We start from the raw sequence: 302 nt of genomic DNA, 5'->3' as shown, positions 1-302 counted from the left end.
CGACCCCCGGGAGCGGCCGCCGCAGGTTCCACTGCGCTGGGGAGAGACCGGGCGGCCTCGGGAAGTAGAGACACAGAGGAGTCACCAGTAGTTGTCACCGTCCCGTTGGTAACTGCCGTTCAGCGCCATCGCACTCGTGCTCCCACCTGAGGTGTGCCACGGCCGGAGTGTCCCCTGTCCCCAGTGTGTTTTCCACGGCCGGAGTGTCCCCTGTCCCCAGTGGTTTCCTCGCGTCAGCACGTGTCCGGGTCAAATAAAAGGAATTCTTTGCTGATGTGCAGGTTGTCCACAGGTGTGTGATA

Source organism: Buceros rhinoceros, unplaced genomic scaffold, assembly GCF_000710305.1.
Source record: "Buceros rhinoceros silvestris isolate BGI_N320 unplaced genomic scaffold, ASM71030v1 scaffold26867, whole genome shotgun sequence".
Taxonomy (NCBI): Eukaryota; Metazoa; Chordata; class Aves; order Bucerotiformes; family Bucerotidae; genus Buceros; species Buceros rhinoceros.
Note: the sequence above shows the minus strand (reverse complement) of the source record.